The sequence below is a fragment of the Rhinopithecus roxellana genome, chromosome 7, assembly GCF_007565055.1.
Source record: "Rhinopithecus roxellana isolate Shanxi Qingling chromosome 7, ASM756505v1, whole genome shotgun sequence".
In the NCBI taxonomy this organism is placed as follows: Eukaryota; Metazoa; Chordata; class Mammalia; order Primates; family Cercopithecidae; genus Rhinopithecus; species Rhinopithecus roxellana.
This window is the reverse complement of record NC_044555.1, coordinates 18,853,968-18,870,073: the sequence shown is the minus strand read 5'-3', so window position 1 is coordinate 18,870,073 and position 16,106 is coordinate 18,853,968. Positions and strand designations below refer to the sequence as shown.

At 41.6% G+C, this 16,106-nt stretch overlaps 1 pseudogene; it reads right to left on the bottom strand.

Moving 5' to 3' along the window:
- Positions 1-2,405: 2,405 nt before the first annotated feature.
- On the bottom strand, positions 2,406-3,185 carry LOC104658460 (annotated as a pseudogene).
- Positions 3,186-16,106: the final 12,921 nt, after the last annotated feature.

The following is a 16,106-nucleotide window of genomic DNA, read 5'->3' as shown; positions in this document are numbered from 1 at the left end:
GAGCCCTTCCCTGGTATTTTATCTCTCTAATTTCAGCCTCCTCCCTGGAATTTCATATTCTATTTCTTTGCTTTATTTTTTCCTTCTTAGCACTTTTCACTATGAAAATACTTTATATCTACTTATGTATTTTGGCTACTCTCTGTCTCCCACACCAAAATGGGATAAAGATAAAAGAACTAAACTTAAAAGTGAATGGGAGTCAAAGCAAGTCAAAAGGGGCAGTTTTCCCGGGGTCTAGCCCCAGGTACAAGCACAAATGCTTCCAGGGTACAACTGTGCATTTTATTAGAGTGAAGCAGGCCAGCTGGGGGTGTGGCCAATTGGAGAGGGCATTCTTAGTCTAAACTGGACTGAGCGCTACCTCAGACCTAGCTACTTGTATCTCTGTTGGAATGTGGATCTTAATCCCCATGTTTTGTTTGTTTTGTTTCATTTTCAAGAGAGGCCAGAAACATGGATTTTCATTGTATGTAACCTCCCAGATTAGGTGCTTTAGAGTACCTAATTTATAATAGATAACAATGAAAAAATAAAGATAAAACCAAACTCAGCAGCTGACTGAAATTGGCCTCTGGGCAGCCTGCTGGTGTTTGGGGGACTCATAAAAGAAAATTAATTCCTGTTATAGGGAGTGAGCTTGCCTTGTATTTCTTGAGGCAGTCAGCCTCAGGTCATGTTGGATAGAGAGAATAAACTGGATTTACCACCTTCTTTCAACTCTTGAAAGCTCCTTGCCTCCCCCAGTATGCATGGAGTTAGGGAAGCCTGGACAGCAGGGAGTTGCTGCTCCCTCTCCCCACTAAACTCAACCCCTCCACTATACAGCTGAAGGACTTAGTTATACAAAGTCACATCTCCCAGCCCAACTTCTCCATGGCATCTGCCTTACCTGGAAACAAAGAGCTACTCAGACTTGTATCACAGCTCTCCATAAGTTGGGGCTGGGCAAAATTGGCTAGAAGGTACCTGTGAGGAGTCCACAGACACCAGCCTTGTAGAGGCCTAGCCAGAATTGGGGCTTCTTGGGGAAGTAGGCCACCTTTTGTGGAGCACTGAATGGAGTCACCTGTAGTTTCAGGTAGCTGCTGAAAGAAGCATGGATAGTCAAGTACTCCCCATGCGCTGGAGAAAAACACTAGGCTCAATTATCTGATGCCCCTCCTCTCTAGGAAGACAAGGAACACTCCAACAGGAGGAACAAGCATGATAGGACTGCTGTAACTGAGTTCAGTAAGGTTTAATTTTTCTGAGTCAAATTCTTTCCAAATGCAAGATGGAACATCTCTTAAGTTCTGAGAGTCTCACTAATCCATGATCTACCAGTGTTGTTTATTCAGCACAGGGCAAATGTGAGGAGGCAGCCCATAGCCCAGCACTTGTGGAGAACCATGTTAGTGTGTTTAGGCTGTGGGTTGGGGTTCTACTAGGCAGGTGCGTCATGAACTCCAGGGAAGAAGGAAAGCCTCATAGGTGTAAACTTGGTTGCTGCTTAACTCTATTGAGTCATCCTTGTCCAAATGTCTTTCGAGGGAACTTCTCATGCATATGGCTTCCTTGACAGTTGCCACTTCCTTTGTGCATAGAAGGGAGCAATGTGCATACTGCCAGAAGTCCAACTTTTCCCTAGGTCTTCTCATCTCTAATGGGCCCCACTGTCCACACCTCTTCTTCTGTATTCTCAGTTCCTTTGTCAGTCTTTGTTCTTTGAATTCCTTCTTTCTTAGTATTCTTCCCCTTATACCACCCTGACTCCTGCCTCTCATAGACCCTCCATTTGTGTATCCTTTAGTCTCTCCCTAGAGTCTTTTCAACTTGATCTTTCACTCCTTACTCTTGACCTCTTCTAAGCTTCTTTGGGTAGAGAGCTTCCTACTCGATTCCATTTATTCTGTCTATTTTCCTCCAAGCCCCAAGATCTCACTCTTCCTCTGTTATTCTTCACTCCCTTCCCAGTTGGATGTTTCCTCCACATAGGTCATCTCCTCCCTCAGGTAACCTCTACCTTTTGGCCCCTCACCACCTCTTCCTAAGAAGTCACCTCGTCCTCTCCTTCTCTCCACAGCCAATCTTGACTTACTTTCCTTCTCCCCTCCACACCAGACCAGTTAAGTCTCTTGCAGTTTTTAGATGGCTGATTGTGATTCTCGCTGAACTTTGTTCACAATCGGAATTGACAGCTGTTCCTTCCTTTCATGCCCCATCCACCAAACACACCCAATCTTCAACAAGACAAAGTGCTTACACATGTCATATACATTTGTATTTTTCAGTATAAAACAACAGCTATGCAGGCAAAGATTGTGTTATCAGGACCCTTGAGCTTTCAACACCCTGAAAAGTTATACTTTTTTTGTGTGCCTGCATATTACATATTTGCCTCCACAAACATAGCAAATTTTACCCTAACAAGACGTTTTCACCAAATCGTAGACATAGATATGGAAGTCATCATCAAACTTGATGAAATACATAGGTTTGGCTTTAACTTGGTGGATGACCTTGCTTGTCCTTTTGGAGTCATCTTCTTTGGTATATTCCACACATTTATCTATTAGGCTATCTATAAATCCTTCTGGCTCCCTCTTCACTGGATGAGACACACTTGATTCTGGCGTGATGCGGAAGTCACCTGCCTTATAATCATCGAGTAGCTAGCACATGTACAAGACAGCATCTTTCTCATAAGTAATATAAAACCAGGCTTTCATGATAGGTGCTTGGGCTAAGACCACCCCCCTCCCTTTATCCACAGACCCATGCTCTCCCTCAAACATGTGTTTCACTGCTTTGCCAATTATGGTATTTCCAAGGCAGAAATCTCTGACTTGTGAGAATGGCATCTTATGAGGAAGGATTTTAAGCTTTAAAATTATTTCATCTCTGTGAAGTTCTAGTCCACAAACACAGTCAATTCCATAATATTTCACCAGATAAAGAAAGGGATATATAGGCACCTGATCCAGAACTGTTCCTTTCCACTGGGAAATGGGCTCATCTCCCTCCTTCTATCCATGAGAAATTCTGCAGCCTATCATGTGTCTGCAGGACTGAGAGGAAGGCCTTCCTCATGGCTTCTTTGGAGATGTCTTTTTCTTCCTCATGTTTGTAGTTCCAGTGTGGTGACATGTGGCTTCCCTGGTTAGCAGCTTTGTAGCTGCCTTTTTGTGAAGGAGTGTCTTCATATTTGGAAGAGAAGGAGAGAGAACAGGGAGAAACATTAAATGTATGAGATTTTTTCTTGTATCGTGAAGTCCCTGTGCACCAGGTACATTGCCACCCATGTTATTCATGTGTGTTCAGTAGCAATGTTAGATATCAAGACACTCTTGGATGCCTGCCTGCAATGGCTTCCTTCCAGGCTTGTTTAGCTGCACAAGAGAGCTAGAGAACAGGTAGGTGTGGTGGTCTTGGTAGTTGAGAGCACAGTAAAAGGAAATGGGCTACTTTACATATTCCCTGACCCTCTGTCACCATCCTGTCACCTCTCCCAACATTCTCCATTTTTTAGCTCCCACCTAATTTTTCCATTTCTGTACATGCAGTCTCCATGTCTTCTCCCCATGGCTCTGTGGTATTCATCCTTTGCATGTTCCCATCACTAAGCCTCCCGCCTGGTGCTCACCTCTGTTTCCTGTCTCTTCCTGGTAAACTCCATTTTCCTTCTGGGCTCCAAGGAGAAACCTGGTTCCTTTTCTGGCCACCTTTGTATACCATCCTGGTGCTCTTCAGGTCCTCATGCCCCCAGCCTTCAAATCACCCTTCCCAGTCTTCTGCATTTCTCAGGCCGGCACCCACCCCAATTTTCACGCCTGGCCCCCACCAACCCTAATCCTCCGGTTCGGCAGCCCAGGGCCCACTTCCCGGACCGCCGGGGATCACTGACCTCCCGCGCCCAAATCGGACCCCTCACTGCTGCGTCTGCTAGGAGCCTGTGGCGAAGGAGGATCAGCAGGCAACTAACAGAGTGAGCGCTTGCAAAAGCTGGGAGGGTAGGATCTGTAGGCGTGGAACATGTCTAGAAGGACTGTGAGGCAGGCGAAAGGGAAGGCAGCAGCTTCCCCAGCACTAGGCTTGTTAGTCCTCTGCCTTCCTGTCGGTGGCGGCCCCCCTGCTACACTGGACTTCCAGGAGCCGCTGCTGCTACTGCAATCTCCTTGCTCTTTTCCTAGCTTCCTGGTAGGACGCAGGTCTCTCCTTCCTGCCAAAGGGCGCGCAGCGCCCCAACCCCAGTGAATCCTGCACCACCGCCCTGGGACCTAGAGATGCTCCTGGGCTCCTGTCCCCCACGCCCAACCGCGCCTTCTCCCAGATCCACAGCTACCCGGCCCAAAACTCACTCTTCCTCTCCTCCTAGGTTCAACGCCTTCATTTTACGTCCCCCAACACGCCGTCCCAGACTCCCCACCCCTACCTCCACCTTCAATCCCCCAGCGGCCCTGCCTCATCTGCTTTCCATCTTTCAAGATTTTCTTCTCCCAGTGCCCTTACAGAGTTGTTCTTTATATACAAAAATCTGCATTTACAGAGGATTTTTGGTAGGACAAGAGAAATGCGCTAGTGCTTAGTGCTCAGTCTGCCATTTGACCTAATCTTTGTAATTTTTCCTGACTGGTCATGCCTGAACTTTACTTCTTGAGGAGATTTTTTTTGTTTCTTTTTCTTATTTTTTTCGTTTCCGTGATTGCAGAAGAATGGCATGCACTGTGCAAAATTTAGAAAATAGACTTGAAGAAGAAAATAATCAACTGCAAGCCCCGTTTCCATTCCCCTGGGCTCCGAGCAAAATAATAGCACTTATTATCTCTCCTTTGCCTTTCTTCTAAGCTGTTAAAAAGCTTGCATTATTTTTACAAATTTAGTTGTTAAAAATTCTTTAAAAAACAATTTTTAGATGATATTTTGAAAATTACAGAGTGCAGTGTGTAGCAATATTTGAAGTACCAAATACTCTTCATTTGGAATTGACATTGCTCATTTTTACTGGGCTTTTAAAAGTAGGAATAAAATATTACCAATAAAACCTAATTCTCTTATCCTCTGTTCCCTCTCACCTCTCTAATGCTGACCCCATCTTTCATTTTTTTTTGTATCCTATGAATCTTTGTATTTCTGTAAATACCAATAATAATTTATAGGAGTGTGCAGATTTTTAGGGTACAAAAAATGAATGATATTTATAGTTAAAAGTGGATATTATGTATTTTATATCATATATATTTTCTTTTTATTTATTTATTAATTTATTTTTTAAATTTTTTTTATTTTTATTTTTTATTATACTTTAAGTTCTAGGGTACATGTGCATAACGTGCAGGTTGGTTACATATGTATATTTGTGCCATGTTGGTGGGCTGCACCCATCAACTCGTCAGCACCCATCAATTCATCATTTATATCATGTATAACTCCCCAGTGCAATCCCTCCCCCCTCCCCCCTCCCCATGATAGGCCCCGGTGTGTGAGGTTCCCCTTCCCGAGTCCAAGTGATCTCATTGTTCAGTTCCCACCTATGAGTGAGAACATGTGGTGTTTGGTTTTCTCTTCTTGTGATAGTTTGCTAAGAATGATGGTTTCCAGCTGCATCCACATCCCTACAAAGGACGCAAACTCATCCTTTTTTATGGCTGCATAGTATTCCATGGTGTATATGTGCCCCATTTTCTTTTTTTTTTTTTTTTTTTTTTTTGAGACGGATTCTTGCTCTGTCGCCAAGGCTGGAGTGCAGTGGCCGGATCTCAGCTCACTGCAAGCTCCGCCTCCCGGGTCCACGCCATTCTCCTGCCTCAGCCTCCCGAGTAGCTGAGACTACAGGCGCCTGCCACCTCGCCCGGCTACTTTTTTGTATTTTAAGTAGAGACGGGGTTTCACTGTGTTAGCCAGGATGGTCTCGATCTCCTGACCTCGTGATCCTCCCGTCTCGGCCTCCCAAAGTGCTGGGATTACAGGCGTGAGCCACCGCGCCCGGCCTGTGCCCCATTTTCTTAATCCAGTCTGTCACAGATGGACATTTGGGTTGATTCTAAATCTTTGCTATTGTGAATAGTGCTGCAATAAACATACGTGTGCATGTGTCTTTTTTTTTTTTTTTATTATACTTTAAGTTCTAGGGTACATGTGCATAACGTGCAGGTTTGTTACATATGTATACTTATGCCATGTTGGTGTGCTGCACCCATCAACTCGTCAGCACCCATCAATTCATCATTTATATCATGTATAACTCCCCAATGCAATCCCTCCCTCCTCCCCCCTCCCCCCTCCCCATGATAGGCCCCAGTGTGTGATGTTCCCCTTCCCGAGGCCAAGTGATCTCATTGTTCAGTTCCCACCTATGAGTGAGAACATGCGGTGTTTGGTTTTCTGTTCTTGTGATAGTTTGCTAAGAATGATGGTTTCCAGCTGCATCCATGTCCCTACAAAGGACGCAAACTCATCCTTTTTTATGGCTGCATAGTATTCCATGGTGTATATGTGCCACATTTTCTTAATCCAGTCTGTCACAGATGGACATTTGGGTTGATTCCAAGTCTTTGCTATTGTGAATAGTGCCGCAATAAACATACGTGTGCATGTGTCTTTGTAGTAGAATAATTTATAATCCTTTGGGTATATACCCAGTAGTGGGATGGCTGGGTCATATGGTACATCTAGTTCTAGATCCTTGAGGAATTGCCATACTGTTTTCCATAATGGTTGAACTAGTTTACAATCCCACCAACAGTGTCAAAGTGTTCCTATTTCTCCACATCCTCTCCAACAACTTTTGTTTCCTGATTTTTTAATGATTGCCATTCTAACTGGTGTGAGATGGTATCTCATTGTGGTTTTGATTTGCATTTCTCTGATGGCCAGTGATGATGAGCATTTTTTCATGTGTCTGTTGGCTGTATGAATATCTTCTTTGGAGAAATGTCTGTTCATATCCTTTGCCCACTTTTTGATGGGGTTGTTTGTTTTTTTCTTGTATATTTGTTTGAGTTCTTTGTAGATTCTGGATATCAGCCCTTTGTCAGATGAGTAGATTGCAAAAATTTTCTCCCATTCTGTAGGTTGCCTGTTCAATCTGATGGTAGTTTCTTTTGCTGTGCAGAAGCTCTTTAGTTTAATTAGATCCCATTCGTCAATTTTGGCTTTTGCTGTCATTGCTTTTGGTGTTTTAGACATGAAGTCCTTGCCCATGCCTGTGTCCTGAATGGTACTACCTAGATTTTCTTCTAGGGTTTTATGGTATTAGGTCTAACATTTAAGTCTCTAATACATCTTGAATTAATCTTCGTACAAGGAGTAAGGAAAGGATCCAGTTTCAGCTTTCTACTTATGGCTAGCCAATTTTCCCAGCACCATTTATTCAATAGGGAATCCTTTCCCCATTTCTTGTTTCTCTCAGGTTTGTCAAAGATCAGATGGCTGTAGATGTGTGGTATTATTTCTGAGGAATCTGTTCTGTTCCATTGGTCTATATCTCTGTTTTGGTACCAGTACCATGCTGTTTTGGTTACTGTAGCCTTGTAGTATAGGTTGAAGTCAGGTAGCGTGATGCCTCCAGCTTTGTCCTTTTGGCTTAGGATTGTCTTGGCAATGCGGGCTCTTTTTTGGTTCCATATGAACTTGAAAGCAGTTTTTTCCAATTCTGTGAAGAAACTCATTGGTAGCTTGATGGGGATGGCATTGAATCTATAAATAACCTTGGGCAGTATGGCCATTTTCACTATATTGATTCTTCTTATCCATGAGCATGGTATGTTCTTCCATTTGTTTGTGTCCTCTTTGATTTCACTGAGCAGTGGTTTGTAGTTCTCCTTGAAGAGGTCCTTGACATCCCTTGTATGTTGGATTCCTAGGTATTTTATTCTCTTTGAAGCAATTGTGAATGGAAGTTCATTCCTGTATTGGCTCTCTGCTTGTCTGTTACTGGTGTATAAGAATGCTTGTGATTTTTGCACATTAATTTTGTATCCTGAGACTTTGCTGAAGTTGCTTATCAGCTTAAGGAGATTTTGGGCTGAGACGATGCGGTTTTCTAAATATACAGTCATGTCATCTGCAAACAGGGACAATTTGACTTCTTCTTTTCCTCACTGAATAACCTTTGTTTCTTTCTCTTGCCTGATTGCCCTAGCCAGGACTTCCAACACTATGTTGAATAGGAGTGGTGAGAGAGGGCATCCCTGTCTTGTACCAGTTTTCAAAGGGAATTTTTCCAGTTTTTGCCCATTCAGTATGATATCAGCTGTGGGTTTGTCATAAATAGCTCTTTTTATTTTGAGGTACGTTCCATCAATACCGAATTTATTGAGCGTTTTTAGCATGAAGGGCTGTTGAATTTTGTCAAAAACCTTTATTGCATCTATTGAGATAATCATGTGGTTCTTGACTTTGGTTCTGTTTATATGCTGGATTATGTTTATTGATTTGCGAATGTTGAACCAGACTTGCATCCCAGGGATGGAGCCCACTTGATCATGGTGGATAAGCTTTGTGATGTGCTGCTGAATCTGGTTTGCCAGTATTTTATTGAGGATTTTTACATCGATGTTCATCAGGGATATTGGTCTAAAATTCTCTTTTTTTGTTGTGTCTCTGCCAGGCTTTGATATCAGGATGATGTTGGCCTCCTAAAATGAGTTAGGGAGGATTCCCTCTTTTTCTATTGATTGGAATATTTTCAGAAGGAATGGTACTAGCTCCTCCTTGTACCTCTGGTAGAATTCAGCTGTGAATCCATCTGGTCCTGGACTTTTTTTGGTGGGTAGGCTATTAATTGTTGCCTCAATTTCAGAGCCTGGTATTGGTCTATTCAGGGATTCAATTTCTTCCTGGTTTAGTCTTGGGAGAGTGTAAGTGTCCAGGAAATTATCCATTTCTTCTAGATTTTCTAGTTGATTTGTGTAGAGGTGTTTATAGTATTCTCTGACGGTAGTTTATATTTCTGTGGGGTCGGTGGTGATACCCCCTTTATCATTTTTTATTGCATCTATTTGATTCCTCTCTCTTTTCTTCTTTATTAGCCTTGCTAGCGGTCTGTCAATTTTGTTGATCTTTTCAAAAAACCAACTCCTGGATTCATTGATTTTTTGGAGGGTTTTTTGTGTCTCTATCTCCTTCAGTTCGGCTCTGATCTTAGTTATTTCTTGCCTTCTGCTAGCTTTTGAATGTGTTTGCTCTTGCCTCTCTAGTTCTTTTAATTGTGATGTTAGAGTGTCAATTTTAGATCTTTCCTGCTTTCTCTTGTGGGCATTTAGTGCTATAAATTTCCCTCTACACACTGCTTTAAATGTGTCCCAGAGATTCTGGTATGTTGTATCTTTGTTCTCATTGGTTTCAAAGAACATCTTTATTTCTGCCTTCATTTCATTATGTACCCAGTAGTCATTCAGGAGCAGGTTGTTCAGTTTCCATGTAGTTGAGCGGTTTTGATTGAGTTTCTTAGTCTTGAGTTCTAGTTTGATTGCACTGTGGTCTGAGAGACAGTTTGTTATAATTTCTGTTCTTTTCCATTTGCTGAGGAGTGCTTTACTTCCAATTATGTGGTCAATTTTGGAATGAGTGTGATGTGGTGCTGAGAAGAATGTATATTCTGTTGATTTGGGGTGGACAGTTCGATAGATGTCTATTAGGTCCTCTTGGTACAGAGATGAGTTCAATTCCTGGATATCCTTGTTAACTTTCTGTCTCGTTGATCTGTCTAATGTTGACAGTGGAGTGTTGAAGTCTCCCATTATTATTGTATGGGAGTCTAAGTCTCTTTGTAAGTCTCTAAGGACTTGCTTTATGAATCTGGGTGCTCCTGTATTGGGTGCATATATATTTAGAATAGTTAGCTCTTCCTGTTGAATTGATCCCTTTACCATTATGTAATGGCCTTCTTTGTCTCTTTTGATCTTTGATGGTTTAAAGTCTGTTTTATCAGAGACAAGGATTGCAACCACTGCTTTTTTTTGTTCTCCATTTGCTTGGTAGATCTTCCTCCATCCCTTTATTTTGAGCCTATGTATGTCTCTGCATGTGGGATGGGTCTCCTGAATACAGCAGACTGATGGGTCTTGACTCTTTATCCATTTTGCCAGTCTGTATCTTTTAATTGGAGCATTTAGTCCATTTACATTTAAGGTTAATATTGTTATGTGTGAACTTGATCCTGCCATTATGATATTAACTGGTTATTTTGCTGGTTAGCTGATGCAGTTTCTTCCTAGCCTCGATGGTCTTCACATTTTGGCATGTTTTTGCAATGGCTGGTACTGGTTGTCCCTTTCCATGTTTAGGGCTTCCTTCAGGGTCTCTTGTAAGGCAGGCCTGGTGGTGACAAATTCTCTAAGCATTTGCTTATCTGTAAAGGATTTTATTTCTCCTTCACTGATGAAACTTAGTTTGGCTGGATATGAAATTCTGGGTTTAAATTTCTTTTCTTTAAAAATGTTGAATATTGGCCCCCACTCTCTTCTGGCTTGTAGAGTTTCTGCCGAGAGATCTGCTGTTAGTCTGATGGGCTTCCCTTTGTGGGTATCCTGACCTTTCTCTCTGGCTGCCCTTAAGAATCTTTCCTTCATTTCAACTTTGGTGAATCTGGCAATTATGTGTCTTGGGGTTGCTCTTCTCGAGGAGTATCTTTGTGGCGTTCTCTGTATTTTGTGAATTTGAATGTTGGCCTTCTCTACTAGGTTGGGGAAGTTCTCCTGGATGATATCCTGAAGAGTGTTTTCCAACTTGGTTCCATTTTCCCCCTCACTTTCAGGCACCCCAATCAGACGTAGATTTGGTCTTTTTACATAATCCCATACCTCTTGCACGCTTTGTTCATTTCTTTTTCTTCCTTTTTCTTTTGGTTTCTCTTCTCGCTTCATTTCATTCATTTGATCCTCAATCGCTGATACTGTTTCTTCCAATTGATCGAGTCGATTGCTGAAGCTTGTGCATTTGTCACGTATTTCTAGCGTCATGGTTTTCATCTCTGTCATTTCGGTTATGACCTTCTCTGCATTAATTATTGTAGCTGTCAATTCTTCCACTCTTTTTTCAAGATTTTTAGGTTCTTTGCACTGGGTACATAATTCCTCCTGTAGCTCTGAGAAGTTTGATGGACTGATGCCTTCTTCTCTCATCTTGTCGAAATCATTCTCTGACCAGCTTTGATCCGTTGCTGGCGATGGGCTGCGCTCCTTTGCAGAGGGAGATGCGCTCTTATTTTTTGAATTTCCAGCTTTTCTGCCCTGCTTTTTCCCCATCTTTGTGGATTAATCTTCCTCTTGTCTTTGATGATGGTGACGTACTGATGGGGTTTTGGTATAGGTGTCCTTCCTTTTTGATAGTTTTCCTTCTAACAGTCAGGACCCTCAGCTGTAGGTCTGTTGGAGATTGCTTGAGGTCCACTCCAGACCCTGTTTGCCTGGGTATCAGCAGCAGAGGTTGCAGAAGATAGAATATTGCTGAACAGCGAGTGTAGCTGTCTGATTCTTACTTTGGAAGCTTCCTCTGAAGGGTGTACTCCACCCTGTGAGATGTGGGGTGTCAGACTGCCCCTAGTGGGGGATGTCTCCCAGTGAGGCTACTCAGGGGTCAGTGACCCACTTGAGCAGGCAGTGTGTCCGTTCGCAGATCTCAACCTCCGTGTTGGGAGATCCACTGCTCTCTTCAAAGCTGTCAGACAGAGTCGTTTGCGTCTACACAGGTATCTGCTGCTTTTGTTGTTGTTGTTGTTAACTGTGCCCTGTCCCCAGAGGTGAAGTCTACAGAGACAGGCAGGTTTCCTTGAGCTGCTGTGAGCTCCACCCAGTTCGAGCTTCCCAGCGATTTTGTTTACCTACTTAAGCCTCAGGAATGGCGGACGCCCCTCCGCTAGCCTCACTGCTGCCTTGTGGTTACATCGCAGACTGCTGTGCTAGCAGTGAGGGAGGCTCTGTGGGCTTGGGACCCTCCCGGCCAGGTGTGGGATATATTCTCCTGGTGTGCCCGTTTGCTTAAAGCGCAGTGTTGGGGTGGGAGTTACCCGATTTTCCAGGTGTTGTGTGTCTCAGTTATCCTGGCTAGGAAAAGGGATTCCCTTCCGCCTTGCGCTTCCCCGGTCAGGTGGTGCCTCGTCCTGCTTCAGCTCTCACTGGTTGGGCTGCAGCAGCTGACCAGCACCGATTGTCTGGCACTCCCTAGTGAGATGACCCCAGTATCTCAGTTGAAAATGCAGAAATCACCGGTTTTCTGTGTTGCTCGCGCTGGGAGTTGGAGACTGGAGTTGTTCCTATTCGGCCATCTTGGTCTGCCCCGGAAGTTTTCTAGAGCAGCAATGTCCACTAGAAACATTAAGATGAGTAATATATATAACTGAAAATGTATCAATTGTCACATTTTTAAAAGGCAAAAAAAACCAGGTAATATTAATTTTAATAATATATTGTATTTATCTCAATAAGCCCAAACTACTATAATTTAAACATTCAATCAATATCAGATTATTGATGATGTAAAGTTATTTTTTAATACGAGATCTTCAAAATCTATTATGTGTTTTACACTTACAGCACATCTCATTTTGTAACAACCATCTTTTAAGTGATCAATAGCCGTATGTAGTGACTACTATATTGGGCAGTATAGCTTAGTTATTTTGTGAGATAGGCCTGTACATGACACCTGTCATTTCTGCCAAAATTCCATGTGGCCAAAAATAAGATGCAAAAGTCCCAACCCAATAACAGGGGATCTAAGAAATTCACTTCAGCTAAATGCTCAAGGAAAGGAGGAAAAACATCAATACTAGTAAGTATAACAATCTTTGCCAAATTTTTAGTAATTTTACTAAATACTGGATCCTTTACAGTTCTTTGGGTAGTTTTCCTTTCTTTACCTTCCACTTACTAGTTCAAACATCCGTTAATATCAGTATGTGCTCATGGATGTTTACTTAATTCTATTGGTATCAATCTGATAACATATGTTTATTTTATTTCTCAATTGTCCCCATTGTTGATCATTGGGATCATGATCAGGTTTGTTCCTGTGTCCCTTTTTTCTTTGAGATGAAGTCTTGCTCTGTCACCCAGGCTGGACTGCAGTGGCATGATCTCGACTCACTGCAACCTCTGCCTCCTGGGTTGAAGCCATTCTCCTGCCTCAGCCTCCCCAGTAGTTGGGATTACAGGTGTGCACCACACCGCCACCCAGCTAATTTTTGTATTTTTAGGAGAGACGGGGTTTCACTATATTTGCCATGCTGGTCTTGAACTCATGACCTCGTGATCTGCCCGGCCCGGCCTTCCAAAGTGCTGGGATTACAGGCATAAGCCACCGCGCCTGGCCAGTTCCTGTGTCCTTTTGACCACAGTGTTCATCCTATTATTCTTCATTTGCTTATTTTTCACTTCTTTCTCCAGCAGTGAGAAACCTGGTTCTATAATGGGAACAATATATTTACTTACTTGATAAAGCCTTGGATGTGTAATTTGGTTTCAGACTTGCTAACTCATACCAGTGTAAGAAACAAAGTAACCAACTTGAATAGTGTTAGTGTATATTTCTTTCTGTCTCTACCCTCACAGTATTCAGATACTTGTTTCTAAATTCATTTAGTTACAAAGTTACTTTTCTTCCTCAAAACTTTTGGTGTGCTTATAGCATTCACTTGTAATATAGTTAGATTCGTATGTCTGTATCTTTGGTCTCCTGATACTCTGAATGATTTTTTTTTTTTTTTTTAGTTTGCATATAGCAAAATTTACTCTCTTTTTTGTACAATTCTATGGATTTGATAAATGCATGAAGTCGTATGTCCACAAACATAGTACCATACAGAACAGTTACTTCACTCTGAAAATTCCTTTGTGTTGCTCTTCTGTAATCAACACCTCCTCCTACCCCAACCACTGGCAACCACTCATCTGTTTTCTTTCTGTATAGTTTTCCTTTTTTCCAGAATTTCATTGTAAATGGATCATACATTATGTACTACTAGGGGTCTGGCTTCTTTCATTTAATAAATTTAAGATTCATTCGTGATGTCGTGTGAATCAATAATTTATTTCTGTTTATTTCTGAGTAGAATCTCTGTTTGTTTGTTTGTTTTTTGAGACGTAGTCTTGCTGTGTCGCCAAGCTAGAGTGCAGTAGTGTGATCTCGGCTTACTGCAACCTCCACCTCCCGGATTCAAGTAATTCTCCTGTCTCAGCCTCCTGAGTAGCTGGAACTACAGGTGCACACCACCATGCCCAGCTAATTTTTGTATTTTTAGTAGAGAGGGCCTTTCACCATGTTGGCCAGGATGGTCTCCATCTCTTGACCTGGTGATCCACCCACCTTGACTTCCCAAAATGCTGGGATTACAGGCATGAGTCACTACGCCTGACCTCCAGTTTGTTTTTTTATTTACATGTTGGCAGATATTTGAGTTGTTTTTAGTTAGTGACAGGAATAAAATTGACATTTGAGTGCAAGGTTTTTTGTGAACATGTTTTCAATTTACTTGGGTAAATATATATGAGTGCGATTGGTGGGTTCTATGGTGAATATACATTTACATTTATAAGAAATGGACAAACTGTTTTTCTAAATTGCTTTATCATTTTACATTTCTACCAGCAATACCTGAAAGTTCTATTTGCTCTTCATTCTCATCAGCATTTGGAATATTGAGAATTTCTTTTTTTCTTTTCTTTCTTTCTTTCTTCTTCTTCTTCTTCTCCTCCTCCTCTTCCTCCTCCTCCTCCTCCTCCTCCTCCTCCTCCTTCTTCTTTTCTTCTTCTTCTTTTTTTTTTTTGAGACAGAGTTTCGCTCTTGTTGCCCAGGCTGGAGTGCAATGGCATGATCTTAGCTCACCGCAACCTCCGACTCCAGGGTTCAAGCGATTCTCCTGTCTCAGCCTCCTGAGTAGCTGGGATTACAGGCATGCGCCACAATGCCCAGCTACTTTTGTATTTTTAGTACAGATGGGGTTCCTCCATGTTGGTCAGGCTGGTCTCGAACTCCCGACCTCAGGTCTGGGCATTGTCTCTCTTACTGTTTGGATGCATTTTATTTCTTTCTTTTGCCTAATTGCTCTGTTAGGATTTCCAGATCTATGTTGAACAGGAGTTGTGAGAGTGGACATCTTTGTCTTGTTCCTGTTATCAAGGGGAATCCTTCCAGCTTTTTTCCATTCAATATGATGTTAGCTGGAGGTTTGACATAGATATCTCCTATTATTTTGAGGTATTTTCCTTTGATTCCTAGTTTGTTGAGGGTTTATTTTTTTTTAAATATGAAGTGATGTTGAATTTTTAAAAAGCATTTCCTATGTCTATTTAGATGATCACGTAGTTGTAACTTTTAGTTTTGTATATGTGATGAATGACATTTATTTATTTGCATATGTTGAAATAAACTTGTATCTCAGCAACAAAACTTACCTGATCATAGTGAATTTGCATTTTGATGTGCTGCTGTATTCAGTTTTCTAATATTTTGTTGAGGGTTTTTTTCATCTGTGTTCATCAAGGATATTGGCCTGAAATTTTCTTTCTTTGTCATATTTCTGCCAGATTTTGGAATTAGGCTGATACCTGCTTCATAGAATGACTTAAGGAGGAGTCCATCCTCCTCAGTTTTTTGGAATACTTTCAATAAGATTGGTTCTTGTTCTGCTTTATTCATTGAGTAGAATTTGTCTATAAATCCCTCTCATCCAGTGCTTGTTTTTGGTTGGTAGGTTTTTTACTACTGATTCAATTTCAGACCTCAATATTAATATATTCATGGTTTCAATCTGTTTCTGACTCAATCTTGGGAGATTGTGTGTTTCCAGGAATTTAATCATTTTCTCTAGAATTTCTAATTTGTTTGCATAAAGTTGTGCATAGTATTCTCCGAGGATCTTCTGTATTTCTGTGTGATCAGTAATATCATCTTTGTCGTTTCTTATTGTACTTATTTGGATTTTCTCTTTTTTCTTTGTTAATCTGGCTAGCAGTCTATTAATTATCTGTACTTTTTGTGGAACCAACTCTTGGTTTCATTGATCTTTTGTAGAGATTTTTGCTTCTTAATTTCATTGACTTCTTTAATTTTAGTTAGTTATTTTCTTTTACTAGATTGGGGGTTGTTTCATTCCTTTTTAGTAACGTTCTATTTTTTTACTTTTA